We start from the raw sequence: 24,531 nt of genomic DNA on the forward strand, positions 1-24,531 counted from the left end.
AAAGGCTTTTGGCTGCACGTCAAAGCCTATGATTAGAACCCACTGTTTCTGCCCTTGTTCTGAGAAAGAGGGCAAACAAACTAAACATAGTTCATGGGAAGAGCTAAGAGAACAAATATATCAGTAGACCAATTTCAGATGGTGGTATGTGATTGGAAGAAAAAACTGGGGGATGTGGAAGAGTGTCTTCCACTTGAAGAGTGTGCTAAGAATATAAGAATTATCCCATTTTTAGATCATAAAGTTGAGTCTTTGAGAAAACCAGTTCTGTATGAATAGGAGCTCAAACTAGTTGGAGTTTATATTCCCATGTGACAAGATATCTGGAGATTGTTTCAGCAGCTGTATAGCATCAGGGCCAGCTTCCCCGAGATTTTTTTGGCCTTTGCCTCAGATGTGTAGCCTCATGGTAAAAATTAGCTATTATCACTATAGACATTACATCTCTGTTCTTTTTTTTTTTTTTTTTTTTTTGAGACAGAGTCTCGCTCTGTCGCTCAGGCTGGAATGCAGTGGCACAATCTTGGCTCATTGCAACCTCCGCCTCCTGGGTTCATGCCATTCTCTTGCCTCAGCCTCCCGAGTAGCTGGGACTACAGGCACCCGCCACCATGCCCAGCTAATTTTTTGTATTTTTAGTAGAGACGTAGTTTCACCGTGTTAGCCAGGACATCTCTGTTCTTGACTGGAAGAAAGACGAAGGAACAAGAACGCTCTCTTTAACAATATTTGACTTAAGTGCCTTGTATGTGGCAGGTTCTTAGAACGGTGCCTGGCACAAAGCACTTTGTTACCATATACACACTTACTCCCATATTTAGACATGTTTATCTTTATATGCATGCTAATATATATACATATGTTCATATACATATATGTATATATAGTTATTTTTGTATGTTTCCAACTGTTTACCTACTTTCTAAGTAGCCTCCCTTGCACTTATTACCCAGAGTTGAACTACATGCCGGCCCCTGGATGTATCCTTTACCTGGGAGACTGGGGTCTCCGTGACCAATTTACCCCAAACATGATTCACCTCTTGGGGTTGCTATAGGGGTCTGCCTTCCCTGAGATCAGAGGCTTCCTGCAATCTGAACGAATGGGTTCTGATAGCATGGAAAGGGGAATGGATGCTGGATGTATAGCATCTATTACATATCATCTGGGTCAATTATCTTACATATCTTATCAATCTATCTTATCTATCTATCATCACTTGTCTATCTACTGTCTATATTAAGATACCAATCCAACTGTGCTTTTGTTTAGTAGGATGCATTTAAGGAAGGACTGGACACCTTGCTTCAGGATAGCTTAAATTCATTCATTTATTCAATGGATATTTACTGAGCTCCTATTATGTGCCAGGAACTAAGGATACTGCAGAGATCAACAAATAGCTAAGTAAATAAGATAATCTCAGAGACTGATTAGTGGTGTTAAGCGGAGAAAACAGGGTGATGGTTTAGACAGTGACTGGCTGAGTGGCTAATTTAGGTTGTTGGTCAAAGGAGACAGTCTTTTCTTACGGGATGATGTTTGAGTAGATGCTGAGGGTCACCTGGCTTAAGAAGGGCTGGAGATGGTTAGAGTTAGAGGATTACTGGAAAGAGGAAGGGTCACTGATAAAAGGCTCTCCTGTGAGTAGCTTGAAGGGCAGACGTATTCTGTGGACTCTGGTTTGTGAGATAACCAGGACTGTTCATGAGCAGGGTGGCTTTCAGAGAATTGATTTTACCTGGTATCAGGATCCAATCATCCATCCTTCCTTTCCTTTCAAGAGGAAAGGCACAGGAAGACAGGCTGAATCCTCTTGGTGCCTTTCTCAGTGCTCTGAAGTTGGCATCAGAGGTTATCACAGGATGAGTGAATCTGCCAGGTGACTTGGGAGATTGTCTTTGATGTCTGTTTGCTCGGCCCTGCCACCTGTAACTCAGTGGCCAGTGTGTTCTCTTCTCCCACCTAGGGAAGGGATAGACAGTTCTGCTTTGGAGAACTTACAGGTTTCTTAGGTGAACTCTGTAAAGTTGTAAAAATTTGACCCAAGGCAGAATTCACATTGACATCATCAATACAATGATTTGGGGAGAAACATGGGTAGGAGCATCTTTGTTCAATGTCTGGAGAATTCTCTATGATCTATGGCTAACCTGAATTCATGGTATAGGTGAATTCCTTAAATTTAGACTTTTGTGGAAGTGAAAATGCAAGATACATATACCAAATAACTAGGAAACCTTTATATCACTTGACAATGTAGACTTTATTCATTGATTTGACAAAGGGCTTCAAAAATTGACTGAAGTACTTAGGAGAGCCAGAACTTTCTTGTATCAGAGAACATCAGCATTAGAAACAAATATTGTTAATTCCAAGGCATTACAGATCAAGAAGATGAGTCTAATCAGTTGATGTATTAATTAAGCTATCAGTTGGTCCACTCACTCATCCACCAATCCTTTCTCCAGCAACCACTGTTTTTAGCCATGTTCTAAGGCAGAGGGCAAATGAACTTGACAAACAGGGTTCCTGTCTCACCAACCTCCCCTATAGAAGGAGCTAAGACAACAAATATATTAGTAGGTTAATTTGAGATGATGGTATATGATTGGAAGAAAAACAGGGTGATGTGGCTTACAGTATCAGGTTTTTGGAGAATGTACTAAGAATATAAGTAAAATTAATCCTGTTTTTAGATGATAAAGTTGAGTCTTTGAGAAAATCAGTTCCTTATGCAAGTCCACTCAGTTAGTAGAAGGCCCAGGATTCCAGATCAAGAAAGACTGGCCCAAGAAGGAGGATGGCTTGAGGCCAGGAGCTCAAGACCAGTCTGGACAACATGGTGAGACCCCCTCTCTACAAAAAATTTAAAAATTAGCTGGGTGTGGTGGCTCACACCTGTAGTCCTACCACTCAGGAGCTGACGTGAGAGGACTGCTTGAACCCAGGAAGTCGAGGCTGCAATGAGCCATTTTTGTGCCACTGCGTTCCAGCCTGGGTGACGGAGTGAGACCTCGTCTCCCCCTCCCCCACAGAAAAAGACCCAAGTTCTTCCCTTTATCACAAAACCATACTGCAGGTACAGGGTCTGAAAACAACCCTTACTGAGATAAGTAATAAGAAAAATAGCCCAGGAGAAATATTTACTGAGAATAGAGAAGATGCAAGTTCTTGCCCTGGGAAGATTTTGTAATCTTGAGCCAGCCAGATGCCCTCCTGGCCTTAGCTTCCTCCTCTGTGTGATGGGGATGCTGGAACCTTCCCTGCTGACCTCTCGGAGATGCTGTGACCCTCTTGACATGAAGGTGGTGTGAATGGCATGGTGGCTGTGGAAGCTGAGTTTCCATTACTTTCAGGGTAGGGAGGAGAGTGGCAGGTGTAGTTAGGAGAGGAAATTGCTGGAGTCAATTATGCAGACTGGGGCTCCGGCTCTGCCATGCGCAGGAAGGCTGGCTTCATCTGATGGAGACACACATCCTGAATGACAGCTCCACGTTAAATGAGGTGATGGCTGAATTCAGCCCGTTCTTGTTCACAAGTCCACCTGGAAATGAGATGAGACAGGAACCTGTGGGCAGCTCCATGTGTGAGAAAGAAGCCACTGGAAAGGACTGGGAACCCATGGCCCTAAGTTTGAATCCAATGCTGCCAGCCTTTCTGGGCTCCCACTTCTTGATGCAAGGAAGTCACTCCCAAGCCAGAGGCTGCTGCCAGCGTCAGACCGGGTGTCCACCAAGGGCTTGGGGTCATTGTGCTTTCCCAGCTACAGAAAGCCCCATCTGATTGGTCCAGCTGCAGTCATGTGCTGGAACATGAACCAATAACTGGGGCCCAAGGAATGCCAGGTGCTGATTGACTGCTGGCCTGGGTCACCAAAAGCACCTTGGGAGCTCCGGGTGGGCTCAACTCCAGACTGAAGTGGTCCCAGTCAGGTCAGGGCTGACCTGGACCCAAAAGAGAGCAGATCTGGGGCCAGTGTTTATCTGACCTTAGGTGTCTGGGCAGAGTTGGTGTATATCATCCTGAAACAATAAGTCATTCTGTCCTGTTCTCAAAAGAAGACATATACGTGGCCAACAAACATATGAAAAAAAAAAGCTCTTCATAACTGGTCATTAAAGAAATGGAAAGAAAAACTACAATAAGATAGCATCTCACACCAGTTAGAATGGTGATCATTAAAAAGTCAGGAAACAACAGATGCTGGAGAGGATGTGGAGAAGTAGGAAAGCTTTTACACTGTTGGTGGGAGTGTAAATTAGTTCAACCATTGTGGAAGACAGTGTGGCAATTCCTCAAGGATCTAGAACTAGAAATACAAATTGACCCAGCGATCCCATTACTGGGTATATACCCAAATGATTATAAATCATTCTACTGTAAAGACACATGCACACGTATGTTTATTGCGGCACTACTCACAATAGCAAAGACTTGGAACCAACCCAAATGTCCACGAATGATAGACTGGATAAAGAAAATGTGGCACATATACACCATGGCACATACACACCCATAAAAAAGGATGAGTTCATGTGCTTTGCAGGGACATGGATGAATCTGGAAACCATCATTCTCAGCAAACTAACACAGGAACAGAAAACCAAACACTGCATGTTCTCACTCGTAAGTGGGAGTTGAACAATGAGAATACGTGGACATAGAGAGGGGAACATCACACACTGGGGTCTGTCAGGGGGTGGGGGGCTAGGGGAGGGATAGCGTTAGGAGAAATACCTAATGTAGATGATGGGTTGATGGCTGCAGCAAACCACCATGGCACGTGTATACCTTTGTAACAAACCTGCACGTTCTGCACATGTATCCCAGTACTTAAAGAATAATAAAAAAAAATTTAAGAAAAGAAATACATTTCTTAAATAATAAGACCTGAAAGTCAAAATTACTCCTTGATCAATGGGATGCTGAATGGATGTTGTGTTAGCAGGCATGAAAACAATCTCCTTATATCTCCATCTGAGCTCTTAAGTGACTGTGTGTTATCAATAAGCAGTAATATTTTTAAAGGATTTATTTTTTCCCTGAGCAGTAGGTCTCAACTGTGTGCTTGAAATGTTCAGTAAACCGTGCTATAAACAGAGGTACTATCATCCAAGTTTTGTTGTTCCATTTATAGAATACAGGTAAAGTAGATTTAGCATCATTCTTAAGGGCCCTAGGATTTGGGGAATGGTAAATGAGTACTGGCTTCAACTTGAAGTCACCAGCAGCATTAAACAAGAGAGTCAGCCTATCCTGTGAAGCTTCGAAGCCAGGCATTGACTTCTCTCTAGCGATGAAAGTCCTAGATGGTATCTTCTTCCAATATAAGAAGATGGAACTGTTTCATCTACATGGAAGATCTGTTATTTATGTATAGCCATCTTCATCAAAGATCTTAAGTAGATCTTCTGAATAACTTGCTACAGCTTCTCCATCACCACTCACTGCTTCACCTTGTACTTTTATGTTATGAAGACAGTTTCTTGACTTAAGCCTTATGAACCAACCTCCGACAGCCTCCAGCTTTTCTTTTTAGCTTCCTCGCCTCTCTAAGCTGTCATAGAATTGAAGAGAGATAGGGCCTTGGAATTAGGCTTTGGCTGAAGGGAATATTGTGGCTGGTTCAAACTTCTATCCAGACCACTAACATTTTCTCAACATAAGAGAATATGGGGGAATAAGGCTGTTTTGCTTTCTTACCATTTGTGTGTACACCGGAGTTAACACTTCTGATTTCCGTCAAACACTTTTCCTTGGCATTCACAACTTGGCTGTTTGGTGCCAAAGGCCTCTCTTTTGGCCTCTCTGCTTTTGACATGCATTCCTCATGAAGCTTAATCATTTCTAGCTTTTGATTCAAAGTGAGAGATGTGGGACTCTTCCTTTCACTTAAACACTTACAGGCCATTGTAGGTGATATGGTTTGGCCGTGTCCCCACCCAAATCTCATCTTGAACTGTAGCTCCCATAATTCCCACATGCTGTGGGAGAGATCTGGTGGGAGATAATTGAAAGACTACCCCATACTATTCTCATGGCAGTGAATAAGTCTCATGAGATCCGATGGTTTTATAAGGGGAAACCCCTTTCGCTTGGTTCTCATTTTCCCTCTTTGCCTGCTGCCATGTAAGACATGCCTTTCACCTCTGCCATGGTTGTGAGGTCTCTCCAGCTACATGGAATTGTGAGTTTCTTTATAAATTACCCAGTCTTGGGTATGTCTTTATCAGCAGCATGATACCAGACTAATATGTTAGGGTTACTAACAGACTTAATTTCAATATTGCATGTCTCGTCTCAGGGAATAGGGAGGCCAAAGGAGAGGGAGAGAGACAGGGGAATGACTGGTCAGTGGAGCAGTCAGAACACACACACTGTTTGTTAAATTTGCATCTCACATAGGCATCGTTTGTGGCACCCTCAAAACAATTACAATAGGAACATCAAAGATCAGTGATCACAGATTACCATAACACATATAATAATAATAATAATAAAAGTTTGAAATAATTTTGGGAATTACCAAAATGTGACAGAGACTCTGAGCACATGCTGCTGGAAAAATGGTGCTGATAGACTTGCTCCATGAAGAGTTGCCACAAACCTTCAATTTGTAAAGAACACAGTATCTGGCTGGCTGCGGTGGCTCAAGCCTGTAATTCCAGCACTTTGGGAGGCCGAGGTGGGTGGATCACAAGCTCAAGAGATCAAGACCATCCTGGCTAACACGGTGAAACCCTGTCTCTGCTAAAAATACAAAAATCAGCTGGGCGTGCTGGCAGGCACCTGTAGTCCCAGCTACTCAGGAGGCTGAGGCAGGAGACTTGCTTGAATCTGGGAGGCAGAGGTTGCGTGAGCTGAGATTGCACCACTGCACTCCAGCCTGGTGTCAGAGCGAGACTCTGGCTTAAAAAAAAAAAAAAAAGAACACAGTATCTGTGAGGTGCAATAAAGTGAAGCCAAGTGAGGGGTTCCCCTAGTCCCTTTGAAAAGTGAATAAGAATCCTGAGAAGAGGTCATCCTGCATTTACGGTGGTGCCTAAATCCAATAATTGATGTTCTTATCAGAAAAAAGGAGAGGGGGCTTAAGACACACAGACAAAGGAGCGATACAGAGAAGAAGGCCATATAAAGATGCAGGCACCTCGAGATGAAAGTTGTGCTACCAGAAGCCAAGGAATTCCTGGAGCCACCAGAAGCTGAAAGAGGCAAGAGAGGTTTCTTCCCTAGAGCCTTCAGAGGAAGTGTGACCCTGCTGACACCCTGATTTCAGACTTCTGGCCTGCAAAACTGAGAGAATAAATTTCTGTTGTTTTAAGCCACAAGTTTGCAGTCATTTGTTAAGGCATCCCTGGGAAACTAATACAAGCCCACTCACATGTTTAAAGACTTAGGCAAAGAAAGGGTATGGCTAGATTTGATATAATACAGCTGTGAAGACAAAAATAGATTTGCAGCCGCAGCTTCATTAATTTGAGTCCTGAAACACTATTTGTGAGAGCGAGGGCGACACAGTAGTTACTTTGAATGACAATAAAATAGCAAACTGCTTATTTTACATATTAATCAATGCTTACGTATATTAAGGAAAAGATGTTGAGTAATTTATCACACAGATTGGAAGAATGGCTTCAATACTGACATAACACATTTGCTCTTGGTGCGTTCAAGGTGCAAAAATACAGAATAGGATGTAATTTTCATAGAGTTCTGCTTCTCGCTTCCTCCTTTCAGTGTTTCTTGAGATAGAAATTATAAGATGCACTGAGTGGAAAAAGGGTTGTTTTCTGTTCGGTTTTCTCAGAAGGACGTGCAGCCTTCTCTTCTGTCCATAACACAGATTGTTCGCGAAAGCTTCTTAATTAGACGACCTCTTCTGTGGTGAGTTTTGTATTTAAGGGGAATAGGATAGGCCTGTGTTTAAGGGGAACAGGATAGGCCAATAGGATTGAAGGGCTTAAAACTATTTGGATCTTTTCTTTTCAAGGATGTGACCTCTTGTTTTTTCTTACTCCTAATTCACCAGCACTTACCACTTTCCTCAGTGGGTTCTATAATATGTTGGTCTTTACTAATTTGTTCAAGCATTCTTCATATTCCCAGACTTGTGCTAGAACCCAGGCATTCAAAAGCACATACGCAAACATATCTGAGAGACAGCCATGCAAACCCTGCTAGCATATGCTAAGAGGGGGCGTTTACAGAGTGTTATGGGACATATTTGAGGAAGTGGTTAATTCTGACTGTGAAACAATGTTGCGTGGGAGGCGTGAAGGATGAATAGGGGTTTTCCATGAAAAACTGAGGTGGGAGGAGGAGGAATACAACCAATAACTAATCATTTTTTGAGCATGTTCTGCGGGGCCAGGCATTGTTCCAAGTGTTTTAAGTGCAATGCTTTAATTAATACTCCTGACTTCTTGAGGTATGGGTGCAGTTGTGATCACCTTTGACAGACAAGGAAAGTGAGTCAGAGGGAACCCAAATGACTTTCTGAAGTGACAGAGCAGGATTTGCACCTGTGCCTTTGCCCCCACCCCAAGTCCAGCTGAAACAGCAGAGTTCCCTGACCCCCCTCGCAGGATGTGTGACAACATCATGGCTTGTCTGTTGAGCTGCTATGCATTCTCAAACCCCTTATGGGAGGCAGAACATGCATACGGGCAGGTGCAGGAGCTGGGGCAAGTGCATCTGGGCTCCGGACCCACAACAGCGTCCAGGGGTGGGAACTGAGCCTCCTAAAGCCCAAGTGTGCATGTGCTATAGCTCTTTTAGCCTTGCTGTCTGTGATGGCTTAAGTGTTAACCAGCTCAGTGTCCTCTTGGTACCCAGGTCCTTGTCCAGCATCCAGGAAGAATCAGGTCACACAGGAACCTGAAGGATGCATGTGAGGGTTTTATTGAGTGGTGGAAGTGGCTCTCAGCAGGATGGATGGGGACCTGGAAGGGGGATGGAGTGGGAAGATGATCTTCCTGTGGAGTTTGGCTGTCCAGTGGCCGATGTCCTCTCCGACCGCCCCTAGCTGAACTCCTCTCAGCGCACAGACACTCCTTTTCTTTTCTCTGCTGCACCATTCTGCTATTCTCCTCTTCTGTTCATCTCTTCCTGGAGCCAGGGGTTTGGGGTTTACATGGGTACAGGAGGGCATGGAAGGCCAAAAGGCAACTTTTGGTTGTGAAAAAAGGAATGCCTCTTCTTATTTAGGGCCATGGGTTTCCAGGCTTGGGGGGGGGGGCACTTTGCCAGGGAACTGCCCTCTTCTACCCAGTTTCCTGTTCCTATTGGTATCACAGCCATGAGCCATTGCACCACATTGTTGCCCTTCTAGGCAGCAGGAGTGCTGTGAGGAAGGTTTGAAACCCATGGCTAGTTAGGGAAATTGTGTAAGTTTTATCTACCCCAAAATAATATATGCTACTTACCAGTTCTGCACCATGAGAAAATGACCAAAACCTTTAGTACCTCTGTGTCTTCACTAAATAGGATTAGTGGTAGACCACACATTGGTAAATGAACTTACACAGATTCCCTTCTCCTTCACTTCCCTTTCGTTGCCTCTGAACAAATATTTATTGAATTGAAGATATTGGGAGTATAGTACTGGACAATTGGAAAATGAGGTCTAGTTTCTTACTCTGTTTCCTGAGTTGTAGTTTACAGTAGAATTCACCCATTTTTCAGTGTGTGTTGTATGAATAGTTACATCACCACTAACCACACAATTAAAATAAGGAATGTCTCTATCATCCCCTAAATTCCTTCTTATCTCATTGAAGACAGTCCTTTATCCACTGCCAGCCCCTGGCAACTGTTGAGCTACCTCGTATCACTGTAATTTTCCTTCTTTAGAAGCTAATGTTAATAGATCCATACAGTTGTATTCTGTCTTGTTTTCACTTGGCAGAATTGTTTTGGGGTTCATCACATTTTTGCACGTATCAGTAGTTTATTGTTGAGAAACAGTCCATTGCATGGACATACTGTAATTTGTTTATCCATTTACCAGTTAATGGACATGTGAGTTGTTTCCAACTTTTGGCTAGTATGAATAAAGCTTTTATGTCTCTTTATGGATACATGTTTTCATTTATCTTGGGGATGCGCCCAGGAATCATTCCATTATCTTTTAGCTTGAATATTTTCTGTCCATACATATTTTTTTCCTGCTATATATCATTCTATCATCTCCATAATTTCTGAGTTGGTTTCTGTTGATTGACTTTTCTCCTGTTTATATAATAAAACTTTTATTGGCTCCTCCTGTGTAGTGTGAATTTTATGTTGCTAAGTGCTGGGCTTTGCCACATTCCCTGAGTGTTGACTCTGTTCTGGCTTGTAGATCCATTTGATACTTTCCAGCCAAGTCCAGAGCAGCCTTTTCTCAGGCTCATTTATCCTTGCTATTAAGGCATAACCCTTCTGAGGATTCTGCCCAATGCTCCCACTATTCCAATGTCACTCCCCTCTGACTAGGGGGGCATGGACGATTTTTAGCTCTGAGTAAGTTCCAGAATTGTTCAGTCTACTCTTTCTGGTGAGCCTTCCCTTGGCTTTATGTGCACAGTTAAGTATTGAGCTGAAGGCTCCCTCCAGGAGACCCCTCCGCAGATGGTAGCGATTCTTTCTTCCTGCAGCACCCTTCTCTCTTGTAACACACTCTCACAAGTTCCAGTTGCCTTGACTTCCCAGAACTCTGTTCTCTGTCTCCTTAACTCAGCATGACTGGGGATTATTACTGCCCTCTTCTCTACATAGCAATCATAGGAGGGTACCTTATGTTTTTCTTAATCTCTACCTATTTTCTAGTGTCTGAAACAGTTGTTTCATGGGTTTTGCCTGGTTTTCCAGTTGGGGCAGGTCGATCAATTCCAGTTCACGGATGGAAGTGGAAGTCCAAGAATTAATTTTAATGGGTGAGGCAGATACAAAACGAATGAATAATTTCCAAATTATGGTGATTTTTTTTTTGTCAAATAAAATAAGGTAATATGTAGAAACAATTCAGAGTAGAGACTAGTTAAGCAAAATCCTCCCTCTGAGGATTAATGAGTGCATGTAAAGTACCCAGGATCATATTTGGCACAGAGTGGATTTTCAGGTATTAATGTTATATTATTTCAAATAAACAGGATGGTGCATTGGTTAAGGGCTCAGATTCCGGAGTAGGACTTTTTGGGCTTTGATACTAGGTCCAGCAGCTAGTAATATAATTTTAGGTGAGGTTTTTGTGCATCTGTTTTCCCATGTGTAAAATGCAGACAGTGAGAGTTCCTCCTCATAGATTTGTTATGAGAATTGAATGAATAAAAATACATAAGGCATAAATAGGGCTCACACATCTTAAGTGTTTTCTGATTTTTGTTGATTTTCACTCGTATACCCAATAACATTTCGAGCATTTGCTGGAAAAATCTTAGATGTACCGAGTCTCACCAGGAAGCCTCAGTGGACATGGCGGGGTTGAGAGTTCCCTGTGGGGCTGTGTGCTGAGGGGCGTTCTGTTCCGCGTTCAGCACCGAATGTGATGCTTCATGCAGCGACTGACTCAATCAGTTTTAGAGGAACAGTCATCGGATGCCACAGTTGATAGGGCTGGATTGGAATGGCAGGTCCCACTGTGGGCACAGAGAGGCACTTTGGTTTGTTTTTAGCGGAAATCTCTGTGGCATGCAAGATCTAAGTCTTTTTTCATTCTCTCTTTCTTGATGGCTCCTTCCTCCTCCTCCTCCTCCTCCTCATCTTCTTCTCCTCCTCCTCTCCTTCTCCTTCTTCAGATGGAGTCTTGCACTGTCACCCATGCTGGAGTGCAGTGGTGCAATCTCAGCTCACTGCAACCTCCATCTTCTGGGCTCAAGCAATTCTCCTGCCTCAGCCTCCGGAATAGCTAGGATTACAGGTGCCCGCCACCACACTGGCTAATTTTTGTATTTTTAGTAGAGATAGGGTTTCACCATGTCGGCCAGGCTGGTCTTGAATGACTAACCTCAGGTGATGTGCCTGCCTCAGCCTCCCAAAGTGCTGGGACTACAGGCGTGAGCTACTGCACCCGGATGTCTTTTTGGCTGAGAACCACAGCCTGCTTTCACTTGGCTGACTTGCTAGTTCTCATTGTTTGTCTGCCTCCATTTGTCCATGGCCCTCTGCCCTTTTCTCAATTTGTCTCACCCCACCTGTCTTTCTCTGTCTCTCTCTCTCGCTGTCATTCTCTGTCTATAGAGCTGTCTAATATCTTTGTCTATATATCTCTGTCTCTTTCTCTCTCTTTAGGAGCCTATGCTGTGTCTCCTCTCTCCCTTTTCCTGTCTCCCTTTCTTTCTCCTTCCTCATCTTCTTCTTGCTCTGACCCCTGTCCCACCCATCTCTTTCCCTCCCCACTTCATCCATCGGTCCATGGAGCCTAACCAAAGGACTGGAGACCAGCGGAGCCTCCAGTCAAGGCTCTTCCTGCTCACTGCAGTCACCAAGTCTCCAGTCAGCTCACAGGAATGATAGAGGAAGGCTTATTCATATTTAAATAAAGTTATGAGTTCGGGCTTGGGTTTTGATAGTGCTAAGTGCTTCCTCGACCATTTCTCTCCATAATGCCATCCACTCAGGGTTAAGTTTTAACTGAATAGGTACCATTTGCTTGCCAGACCTGTGACAGCCAGAAGCTGTGTGAAATTTTAATGTAGCTCAAGCTGGATGAGAAGACTTTTTTTTTTTCCCCCAGGCAACAAAGAAGTGTTTTTAATAGGTTACAGTTCTAATTGAAGGAGTGCTAGTATAATAGGTGGTGGAAGGAATTAGAGAATACACATGTAATTATTACTCAGAGCTAATGCTGGGACGTATGAATGAACAGGGCCCGCCTGGGTTGGTAGAGGCAAAGGGAGGAAGGACACCTCAGAGCCAGCCCAGGGTCTTACCTTGCGTGCGTCTGTCTCTCTCCCTGACCCTCTCGTTGTCTCCATGACTCTGGCTTTCTGTGTCTCTAAGCCCCAGCACACCATCTTTCTAACTCATCTCATTCTCGCTCTCTGTCTGGCTTTGTTTAAAGGTGTGTTTTGTCTTCTGTCTCGGTCTGTTTTTCTGTGTTGCATATAGGCTGTGGGCTCTCTGCCTTTGTCTGCGTATCTAGCTCTCTGTCTCATTCTCCATCTTCCTTTTTTTGAAAAAAGATTTTACTTTTAATTTTTGTGAGCACACAATAGGCATATATATATTTGTGGGGTACATGAGATGTTTTGAGACAGGCATGCAATGCATAATAATCACATCAGGGCAAATGGGGTATCCATCCCCTCCAGCACTTCTTCTTCCTTTTCGTCCTCTCACTGGGAGGAGGGGGTCTGTCCATGAATCTTCAGCCCCTCCCCTTTGACCCAGAGCCAGAGGTTTTCCCCCATGCAATGCCTGATAGACCCCTGCTCTCAAGGTCAGCCCTTATCAGCCTTGTCAGATGGAGACTGGGGTGCTGAGTGCTAACAGATCATCACGGCCTCATTTTGCCTCCTTCTTATATTCTATCAGATACAGAGACTGAACTATGGATAGAATTTCCTCAAGTGTCTCACACTTTTTTCCCCCCTTTGGCCCTGTTGATGGTTCTTATTTAAACATCGAATACTAATGTCAGAGCTTTACCACTCACTTGGTAGGTCACAATAGCTTCCATTTGCTGCGTATCCTAAAGAAGCGGGTGTGTAGCTGGTCATGATTTGAGTGACCACATTTACTTTGATTAATTATTTGCCCGTTATGTGGGTTTCTTGCTAAATGCAAAATTTACTATGACATGGTACTATTCTACTCTGGTACCAACAGAGTAAAAACAATCACTTTACCTCTGACCACTTTACCTTACCAGCAATTGTATCCTTTTGCAGTGTGATTCCCACCCAGTTCTCTGGGGCAGTGGTCAAGAGCACATGTTTTGGAGTTGGGCGAGTCCCAACTCAGCAACTAACTTGGTGGATAACCTCAAGAGCCTCGGTTTCCTCTTCTGTAAAGTGGGGTAATGACAGTAGCTGTTCTGGGCATTGCTATTTTGGTCTCAGTGTCTATCTGGGCTGCTCTGCTCATGTCCACTGCCTGCTTGGCCTTTGTGGGCATTTGTGTTATGCCCAAGCTCTACGGGGGGTTCCCAAGCTGGCATTTCCCCCAGTCACTCAGCAGTATCACCATTGCTTCCCCAAAGCATCTTCCTATCCCCAGGAAGCTGGTAGGCTGGATATTATTGCCCCACCTTACAGAAAAGACTATTGCTGGCCCAGGATCACCTAGGAAGTTGGTGGCAGCATCCAGGTCTTTTGACTCTTAGTTCAGTGCCCATCACAGTGGCCTAGGATGCCCTCTTAGCACATAGGTGCAGGTTCCTTGAGGGATGGGCTCAAGATCTGCTGTCCAACTGCAGCTGAAAAAGTGAAACGTTTGTGCAGCTGAGGATGTCCTTGTTACCATGGGCTACTTTTATCAGTGTCCCACCTACCTTCCCTATGGGACTTGGGATGCAGGGGGCATTGATATTTTTAGAGCTCTCAGTTAAGACTCTTCTGGTGGTAACAGAAACCAACTAGGGCTAATGACAGCATAAAGGAGAATTAATGATGAGGACACATCCTGGAATCCAAGGACAGGGAAGGAGCGGGGCACAAGGAATGAACTGGAACCAGCATGGGATCTCCTTAGGAAGCTTGACCAACCCCACCCCCTCCCCTCTTCTGCTTGCCACTTTCCTGGCAGAAAATGGCCAACAACTGCTTCTTAGTTTATATTCCTTACTTTCTGGAAAGGCATCAGAGGCTGGAATCTCTTAATTTTCATTCCAAATTCTTTACAGAAAGGGCTCATGGGTTCAGCATGGTTCATTACTCATTTCTGGACCAATCCACAGTGACTTGAATGGGGAGGCCATTTTGCATAAAGCAGCGACATGGAGCCTTGCCACCATTATAATAGTGTTGGCGGAGAAGGGAAGGAAGGTTTCCAGTAGATGCTCCGCAGGTCACTATTGGATGGTTTTACCTGCATTCAGCCACGTTTGAGATCCTACTCCACCCCGGGCAGTATGCGAGTCAGTGGGAAGAAGGAAACCTAGTCCTTGTCCCCATGAAGTTTGGGGTCTCATGGCTTTAACTGGTTGAGTTTCCACTCCTTGTAGAACCTCCATATGTACCGAGAGCTGTAGGGCCTCACGTATTTGTAGTCTGTTGTTTCAGCAGTGGAGGAACTGTTGTTCCTCCTTCCCTGTGAGGTAAACTTGCTTGTAAGATCCACTGGATGACCATCTTGCCTGCGAGTGACCCCTAATTGTGTGAGTTAAGCAGCACTTACAACCTCACTGTTCTTAGTTACTGATTAATGAACTTACCTGGGCACTAGGTAAAGCTCATTTCCGACAGCCTTTGCTTCTTCCAGCTATAGTTACCACCTGGGAGACACAGGTCAGTCCTTAACAGAGCCACACTTTATTGACTCTCTCTCTGAGTGCTATCCTATTGAAATAATTTTATTTGTGTTATTTAGAGACTCAGAAAGAGCTGAATTTTGAAATCACTTACTGTCTTGTGGATAATAAATGATCTGAGTCTAAAAATAGCCATCAAGTTGGGGGAGCTGGCTGATTTCAGCGTTATGTAATACACAACAGTGGGATTGAAAAATCAGTATTTAAATTGGAGCCAACATCCTTGCTTATCTCTGAGTGAAATTTACATCTGCCTTGCAGTTTTAAAAATCAGAAGTCAAGGTGTCCGAGGGCCCAATGTGGTCAGAATTAGATTACTACTCAGAGGCTGACATTTCTGTGCCAGGGATCAAAGAGTGTAGGTGGCCAAGCCTTGGGGTTGTGGGCCAGAACCTCACAGGCCGGAAGAGCATCTGGAGTGGAACACACTGGAAGTCACACATGGTTGTGACTTGGGCCTTTGTGGCTACCTAGCTGTTTCCACTAAAAACTAACTTTTGTATCTATAAAACATATTTGTAAAAGTTTCAAATTAAAAAATCTGTGTAAAGCTATCTTTTAGGCTGAAAGCTTTCTTTTGAGTTGGGAAAAGAAATGGGATTGTTAGGTTTATTTTCCAAGTGAGGAGCTGAGAGGAGACCCAGTGCAGCAGCCAGGATTGGGGGCTCTGGTGTCACATGTTTTTGCTCCCATCCTGGCTCTGCAGCTTAGCAGCGAGTGATTCTGGCCAAATTATGGAACCTTTCAGCTTCAGTTCCCTCATTTGTAAAATGAGGATAAAAATAGTAATGCTTCAGTAGGGATGCTTGAGGATTAAATAAGATGTTAATAAGACCAGTTAGTGTTTATCAAGTACTTACAATATACCAGGCACTGTTGTTGGGTACTTTGTTGGTTATCAGATGTTGATATCTATTGTAGTTTATTGTTATAAATATGCATTATTATTAACAGATAATGCATGTAAATAACTTGGCACACTGCCTGGAACTTATCTAAGTGTTTAAGAAAAATTAGTTGTCACTAATTCTGTTTGTTAGGCACTTACCACATCCTGCATCTTTATGCATTTATTTATTGATTCATCTCTGTTGTCTGCTCTCTTGGTTATATCTTTGAGTCTGAACAAATGTGTTTCCCAAATACCTTCACCAAAATCCCCAAAATGTGAATATTCTCTCTTTCAACACAAAGACACGTTGTTGTTATTTTAACGAACTGCTTGAGAGTAAGTTATACACATGATGATCCTTTTTCTGTAAATATGTTTGTGTAAATTTCCTCAAAACTCTTACATAAGTAGAGTGAAATGTCAATATCAGGAAATTAATGTCAATGCAAAATATTATCTGATTCCCAGACCATATTCAAATCTTATCTATTATTGCACTAATATGCATTATAGCAGAAGAAAAATACTTTTTTTTTGTTTGAGGATTCAATTCAGGACCACACATTGCATTTGTTGTGTCCTTTAATCTGGAACAGTTTCCTAGTCTTTGTCTTTTAGGCTGTGACATATTTGAAATGGACAGAATGTGCCATATTGGGGTTTGTCTTATATTTCCTTATTATTAGATTCAGTTTATATGTTTTTTTTTTTGAAACCAGTCCAGGCCGGGCGCGGTGGCTCAAGCCTGTAATCCCAGCACTTTGGGAGGCCGAGACGGGCGGATCACGAGGTCAGGAGATCGAGACCATCCTGGTTAATACGGTGAAACCCCGTCTCTACTAAAAAGTACAAAAAACTAGCCGGGCGAGGTGGCGGGCGCCTGTAGTCCCAGCTACTTGGGAGGCTGAGGCAGGAGAATGGCATGAACCCGGGAGGCGGAGCTTGCAGTGAGCTGAGATCTGGCCACTGCACTCCAGCCTGGGCGACAGAGCGAGACTCCGTCTCAAAAAAAAAAAAAAAAAAAAAAAAAAAAGAAACCAGTCCAGAATTGATGCTATCTCCTTTTCAGGACACACAATGCATATTTATCCCATTACTAGTGATATTGTCTTTGATTACATGGAAAAGGGAGTGCTATGGTCTGTGTGTGTCTCCCAAAATCCATGTGTTGGAAACTTAATCCTGACTGCAACAGCGCTGGGAGCTGAAGCCTTTTGGGAGGTGTTTATGTCATTAGGGCTCTGCCCTCATAAATGAATTAATGCTGTTATAAAAGGGATTGACCAAGGAGTTCATTCCTTTTTGCCCTCTGCCTTCTGCAATCCTTTCCAGAGGCTACACCATTCAAGGTGCCATTTTTGAAGCAGAGGGCAGCCCTCACCAGATGCTGGTGCCTTGATCTTAGACTTCCCAGCCTCTATGAATGTGAGAAAAAAAAAATTTGTTCTTTATAAATTACCCAGTCTGTGGCATTCTGTTATAGCAGCACAAAATGGACCAAGACAGGTGGTATATGCTAGGTTTAGACACCATAAAGTTACTGTGTTTTTTTCCCTTTGAAATTAATGTTTCTTTCACAGAGATACTTTGGCACAATGCAAGTGTCCTGTTTCTTATCATCCTTTCAATCACCAGCAGAGCCCATTAATGATTCTTGCCTGAAACAATTACAGTAATAAATAGTGATTGCCAGGTGGTGGTATTGTAGTTTCATCATTCCTTTTTATATTTGTTAGCTGGAATTCTACTCTAAGGATCAATCTTCCTTTCTCCACTGTTTGTTTATAACAATATGGACTCAGAAGCTCATTTTATTCTACAGATTATAGTTGACTGCTGTGATTATTTGCTGTGATGCTAAAATTGTCCCAGACTGGAAGTGGGTGCCCCTTCACTCTGCCTCTTGTGTCCTTTTGACTTTTTTTTTTTGAGCACTTTGTTACTTTCTGCCTCCACAGGATATTTTAGGCTCATGTTCTTGTACTTTCTTTGTCTTGACACTTAAATCAGCCATTTCTCTAAGGAGCTCTGTTTTCTTTTATTGGAGATTGGTTTTTAGAGCTCCATTCTGGGTAGTAGGTGCGCTGATTGCTAAAGGGGTGTTATTATAGCTAAGCCCTCTCAGTGAACAGAACTTGGAAAAAACTATATACATATGTACATATATATACACCCACATTATACATAGGTAGACACATGTATGTCCCCACCCCTGTGATTTTGTGCTGGTACTCTTCCCATCCCAGTTCATGATTGCAGAGTTCACTCTAACTCCTTCTCCTTTCCATTTTTAAACTCAATTTTCTAGCAGTGAGAATCCTGGCTCTCATTACCCAACACATATTGTTTGCTCAATCCTAGAATACTAAAGCAGTTTTAGAATTGCTAACCCATACTGCTGTGGAAAACAAACCTAACTAGAATTCAATATGTGTTTACAGTTATTTTTATCTTTAGCCTGAGAGTACATAGTCAAAATAATGTGCTGAAAGTTACTTGCCACTCCTAAATTTTAATAGCTTAAAGCAACAGAGGTTTATTTGTGCTCACACTGCCTGTCTGACACAGATCAGTTGGAGAATTTTGCTCTGGGTCACTTTGGGAGCCAGGATGGCGGAGCAGCCACCATCACCATGGCATGGAAAGGGAGAGTGTGAAGTCTCGTGCTCTCAGAGCTTCTGATTCAAATGAGCACATAATTCCACCTATGTTTCATTGGCAAATTCAAATGGACAGTAAAATACAATCAGACTGTGTGCTCAAAAAGAGAGCTTGTGAGGAAATTTTATTTATTTAATGCCATCCTTATAAAGTCTTTGGAATTTTTTTTTATAGCTAAGAAAGCTGAAGTACTCTGGCTTATTTTTAAACAATATAGGGTCCAATTAATCATTTTATCTGTTACATAATATTTTATACTGTGGACCTGTACCCAGTTCATGGGGCCATTTCCCAACTAATGGATATTTAGATAGTGTCTACCTTTTCCTATTAGAAACAATGCTTTGATGAGTATCCTTCATGTACCGATGACCTTGTTTGGGCATTTCTCTCCATAAAGATACCCATAGGTGGAGTTACTGAGCAGTCAGTTTCTTTATCAGTCAGAGATTCCTTATTTCCTACATTCTTCTCTGTAAAGCGAAAGGAATAATAGAAGCAACCTCATTAATTAATCCCTAGCACAAAGCAGATGCTCTCTTATATGAGAGCTATTATTATTCTTTTCTCTCAAACGTGGTACTAGATTGTGATGTTCTCTTTTGCCTTTGTATTTCCCGTGGGTAGTTCACCTCGTCCAATGGGGTTTCAGATTCCCAACGTGGAAGGAGTTGCTGCTCTCTTTTCTTCATAAAACAAGGCACTTTAAGGCAATGTGTTCTTCAGTTCCTTCTAGATCTAAGATATCCCTAAGATTCAGTTGACTTTGCAGATTAGAAGCTAACAGAACGATTGTCATGTAAAGAATCATGACCATTTGAGAAACAAGAAGAGGAAAGGAGAGACTGTCAACACTTAGGGCTGCTTGCTGCCTGATGTGTGAATCCTTCTCATGGCCATAGAGTACGAGGCTGTTACTCACCCTGGTAAAACTTCAGCTGGTCAAAAATGGTGTTGAAGATGCCCTGTATTATATCTACTTCTTGGATTTTATAGTCTGCCAAATGTTTTCTCATTGGCAAAGTTGTTGTGTTGCCCACTGTCCATCTTTCACAAAACACTGAATCATCACTGGCATTGAGGAGTGCTATGAGCCTTTCTACTGACATCTGTACTGATGTTCCCAACACATGAAATGCCAGGACGTACGGCATTACCTCACTATTCAGAATAACACGGAATCTTTTGTTTGTTTGTCTTCACTATGCAGTGGCTTTCAGTATATCCACAAGGGTTTGCAACCATCAACACTAATTCTAGAATATTTCCATCACTTCTCCAGTGAAATCCCAAACCTATTAGCAGTCATATATATATATATATATATATATATATATACACACACACACACACACACACACACACACACACAAACACACACACACACACCCCCAGGAGTATAATTGCTAGGTCATATGGTAATTCTCTGTTTAACCTTTTGAGGAAGCACCAAACTTTTCTACAGCAGTCACACGATTTTACACCCCACAGACAATGTATGAGAGTTCCAATTTCCATACATTCTTGCCAGTCAACACTTGTTATTTTATGTCTTTTTATTTAAAGCTGTCCTAGTCAGTGTGAAGTGGTATCTGTTTTTGGTTTACATTTCCTTAATGATGTTGAGCATCTTTTCATGTGTTTATTGGCCAATTTGTATTAATATATCTTCTTTTGGAAACTGTCTATTCAAATCTTGTTCCCTCATTTTTAATCTGGATATTTGTCTATTTTGTGTGGTATAATAGTTCTGTATATATTCCAAACACTAGACCCTCATCAAATAAATTATTTGCAAATATTTTTTCCCATTTGTGGATTGTCCTTTTACTTTCTTGGTGGTATCTCTTGAAGCACAAAGGTTTTTAACTTCGATAAAGTACAATTTACTTTCTTTGTTGGTTGTGCTTTTGGTGTCATATCTAAGCAATATTTGCTGAGTCTGAAGTCATGAAGATTTATACCTAAGTTTTCTTTAAAGAGTTTAATAGTTTGAGCCCTTAAATTTATGTCTTTGATATATTTTGAACTAAATTTTGAATGTGGTGTGAGGTATGGATCCAACTTTGTTCTTTTTTAAGTGGATATCCAGTTATCCCAGCATCATTTGTTGAAAAAACTATTCTTTCGCCACTGAATTATCTTGACATCTTTGTTGAAAACCAATCTGCTGAAAATGTGAGAGTTTATTTCTGGAAAGTCAATTCTAATCAGGAAGTGTGAGCCTTCCAACTGTTATTTATCAAGATTGCTTTGGCTATTCTGCCTCATCTCCATATGAATTTTAACACTAGCTTGTGTATTTCTGGAAAAAAGGCAGCTGGAGTTTTGATAGCAATTACATTGAATCTGTATATTTCTTTGGGGAGTGTTGACATCTTAACAATATTAAGTTTTCCAATCTATGAACATAGGATACATTTTATTTATTTATTTAGGTATTTTTTAAACTTTTTCAACAATACTTTGTGAGATATTTAAGTTTAACCAACTACTTTCATTAAACTTATTTCCATGTAATGTATTAATTTCAATGCTATTATAAAGAGAATTAGTTTCTTAATTTCATTTATATATCATTCATTACAAATAAAATTGAGTTTTAGATTTTCATCTTGTATCCTGAAATTTGCTTAACTCCTTTATTAGCTTTAATGGTTTGCTTGTGAATTTCTAGAATTTTCTAGGTATGGGATCATGTCATCTGCAAATAGAGATAGTTTTACTTCTTCCTTTCAGTTTGGATTCCTTTTAATTAATTCCCCCCCCACCACCAATTACCTGGCTAGAACCTCCAGTACAACACTGCATAGAAGTGGTGAGAGTCATCTTTGTCTTCTTCCTGATCTTGAGCAAGCTTACAGTCTGTTACCATTGTGATGTTAGCTGTATGTTTTCCATAGATGGCCTTTATCATGTTGAGGAAGTTCCCATCAATTCCTAATTTATTGAGTAACTTTATCGTTAAAAGGTGTTGGATTTTGTCAAATGCTTTTTTTTCACATGTCTTGAGACCATCAAGACATGCATTTTGGTCCTTTGTTCTATAATTAAAGTATATTACATTGATTAATTTTCATACGTTGAACCAAACCTGCATCCCTGGGATAATTCCCACTCATTATGGTGTTTAGTCCTTTAAAAAAATGTTGCATGCATTTGTTTGCTAGTATTTTGCATGTGTGTGTGGCAGGGGTGTGGGGTTGGCATCTATATTCTTTAGGGATATTGGCCTGTAGTTTTCTTTTCCTGTGATGTCTTTGCTTTTTTTTTTTTTTTAATTAGGGTAATACTGGTCTCATAGAATTAGCTGGGAACTGTTTCATCTTCTAATTTTGTGAATAATTTCTAAAAATTAATATTACTCTTTCTTTTTATTTATTTATTTATTATTACTATTATACTTTAAGTTCTAGGGTACATGTGCATAACGTGCAGGTTTGTTACATATGTATACTTGTGTCATGTTGCTGTGCTGCACCCATCAACTCATCAGCACCCATCAACTCGTCATTTACATCAGGTATAACTCCCAATGCAATCCCTCCCCCCCTCCCCCCTCCCCATGATAGGCCCTGGTGTGTGATGTTCCCCTTCCCGAGTCCAAGTGATCTCATTGTTCAGTTCCCACCTATGAGTGAGAACATGCGGTGTTTGGTTTTCTGTTCTTGTGATAGTTTGCTAAGAACGATGGTTTCCAGCTGCATCCATGTCCCTACAAAGGACACAAACTCATCCTTTTTTATGGCTGCATAGTATTCCATGGTGTATATGTGCCACATTTTCTTAATCCAGTCTGTCACTGATAGACATTTGGGTTGATTCCAAGTCTTTGCTATTGTGAATAGTGCCGCAATAAACATACGTGTGCATGTGTCTTTATAGCAGCATGATTTATAATCCTTTGGGTATGTACCCAGTAATGGGATGGCTGGGTCATATGGTACATCTAGTTCTAGATCCTTGAGGAATCGCCATACTGTTTTCCATAATGGTTGAACTAGTTTACAGTCCCACCAACAGTGTAAAAGTGTTCCTATTTCTCCACATCCTCTCCAGCACCTGTTGTTTCCTGACTTTTTAATGATCGCCATTCTAACTGGTGTGAGATGGTATCTCATTGTGGTTTTGATTTGCATTTCTCTGATGGCCAGTGATGATGAGCATTTTTTCATGTGTCTGTTGGCTGTATGAATGTCTTCTTTTGAGAAATGTCTGTTCATATCCTTTGCCCACTTTTTGATGGGGTTGTTTGTTTTTTTCTTGTAAATTTGTTTGAGTTCTTTGTAGGTTCTGGATATTAGCCCTTTGTCAGATGAGTAGATTGCAAAAATTTTCTCCCATTCTGTAGGTTGCCTGTTCACTCTGATGGTAGTTTCTTTTGCTGTGCAGAAGCTCTTTAGTTTAATGAGATCCCATTTGTCAATTTTGGCTTTTGCTGCCGTTGCTTTTGTTGTTTTAGACATGAAGTCTTTGCCCATGCCTATGTCCTGAATGGTACTACCTAGGTTTTCCTCTAGGATTTTTATGGTATTAGGTCTAACATTTAAGTCTCTAATCCATCTTGAATTAATTTTCGTATAAGGAGTAAGGAAAGGATCCAGTTTCAGCTTTCTACTTATGGCTAGCCAATTTCCCCAGCACCATTTATTAAATAAGGAATCCTTTCCCCATTTCTTGTTTCTCTCAGGTCTGTCAAAGATCAGATGGCTGTAGATGTGTGGTATTATTTCTGAGGACTCTGTTGTGTTCCATTGGTCTATATCTCTGTTTTGGTACCAGTACCATGCTGTTTTGGTTACTGTAGCCTTGTAGTATAGTTTGAAGTCAGGTAGCGTGATCCCTCCAGCTTTGTTCTTTTGACTTAGGATTGTCTTGGAGATGTGGGCTCTTTTTTGGTTCCATATGAACTTTAAAGCAGTTTTTTCCAATTCTGTGAAGAAACTCATTGGTAGCTTGATGGGGATGGCATTGAATCTATAAATAACCTTGGGCAGTATGGCCATTTTCACGATATTGATTCTTCCTATCCATGAGCATGGTATGTTCTTCCATTTGTTTGTGTCCTCTTTTATTTCACTGAGCAGTGGTTTGTAGTTCTCCTTGAAGGGGTCCTTTACATCCCTTGTAAGTTGGATTCCTAGGTATTTTATTCTCTTTGAAGCAATATTACTCTTTCTTTAAGCTTTTGTTAGACTTTATTAATGAAACCATCTGGTCCTGAGCTTTTCTTTGTGGAAAGTTTATTTTTAAATTATTCAGTCTCTTTGTCAGTTATAGATATTGAAATTCCAATTTCCTCTTGAGCCAGTTTTGGTAGTTTTTGTCTTTTTATGAATTTTCTCTTTTCATCTAGGTCATCTGGTTTTTGGCATATGCTCTAGTATTCCTCTGTAATTTCTTTTTCCTGTAATACTGAGCTCCTGTTTAATTCCTTATTTTAGAAATCTGAATCTCCCTACTGCTTCACTCATCGGTCTGGCTGAAGTTTTATCAGCTTTAAAATTTTTCCAAATAACTTACT

The 24,531-nt window shown here is 41.6% G+C and overlaps 1 protein-coding gene across 5 annotated transcripts in view; it reads left to right on the forward strand.

Moving 5' to 3' along the window:
• TMEM132B (transmembrane protein 132B) overlaps positions 1 to 24,531 on the forward strand; it is a 1,306,862-nt gene that overhangs the window by 1,208,035 nt on the left and 74,296 nt on the right. The window contains exon 1 of one of the 5 annotated variants that reach the window (XM_050747888.1): positions 7,755 to 7,887. The exons of the other annotated variants lie outside the window; for them this stretch is intronic. The gene's annotated coding sequence lies outside the window, so the exon portion shown is untranslated. Of the gene's footprint in view, positions 1 to 7,754; positions 7,888 to 24,531 lie in introns of those variants that run through there. 5 annotated transcript variants of the gene reach the window in all.

This window comes from Macaca thibetana, chromosome 11 (assembly GCF_024542745.1).
Source record: "Macaca thibetana thibetana isolate TM-01 chromosome 11, ASM2454274v1, whole genome shotgun sequence".
Classification (NCBI taxonomy): Eukaryota; Metazoa; Chordata; class Mammalia; order Primates; family Cercopithecidae; genus Macaca; species Macaca thibetana.